Here is a 784-nt window from a genome sequence, read left to right as displayed (position 1 = left end):
CCTTACCATACCCCCTTCCTTCCTTCTCCCCTCACATCCATTCCCTTAAACATCTCTTCTTCTCCTCTACTTCTTCTTGTTCTCCCCCCCCCCATCCTCTCTCTCTCTCTCTCTCTCTCTCTCTCTCTCTCTCGTCTTCTTCATTTCTTCTCCCCTCTAGCTCTTCTTCGTCTCTCTCTCTCTCTCTCTCTCTCTCTCTCTTCTTCTTCTTCTTCTTCTTCTTCTTCTCCTTCTTCCCTCTATCTCTTCTTCTTTTCCTCGTCTTCGTCTTCTCTCTCTCTCTCTCTTCTCTTCTTCTTCTTCCCCTCTATCTCTTCTTCTTTTTCCTCCTCTCTCTCTCTCTCTCTCTCTCTCTCTCTCTCTTAAGAAGTCTATGTGGGAGAAGAGAAGACTGAATGGCGTTTCACACAAAGGGACGTTGCGTGTATGTAAACACCAGTCGTCTTCAAGGTAAGTGTGTTGATTTTTCTATTGTCTTGTGAGAAGGCTCTACGTTCATCTCTCCCTGCTCTCCCGCTCCCTCTCCTCTTCCCGCCCTCTCTCTCTCTCTCTCTCTCTCTCTCTCGTAAGATGTTGAAGTCCGTCAGATCTCTTCAAATAACGAACGTTTTTTTACATCCTTTTTCAGAATTCCTGTTAAAAATGAAAACTTTAATGCGAGGCTTCTTTATGATGTACATGTGTTTATATAGAATTAACAAACACGCCGGTCCTTGATTTCTTTCATCGCCCCCCCCCCCAAAAAAAAAAAAAAAAAAAAAAAAAGTAAAGAACTTTTAATGAT

Source organism: Macrobrachium nipponense, chromosome 42 (genome assembly GCF_015104395.2).
Source record: "Macrobrachium nipponense isolate FS-2020 chromosome 42, ASM1510439v2, whole genome shotgun sequence".
In the NCBI taxonomy this organism is placed as follows: Eukaryota; Metazoa; Arthropoda; class Malacostraca; order Decapoda; family Palaemonidae; genus Macrobrachium; species Macrobrachium nipponense.
Note: the sequence above shows the minus strand (reverse complement) of the source record.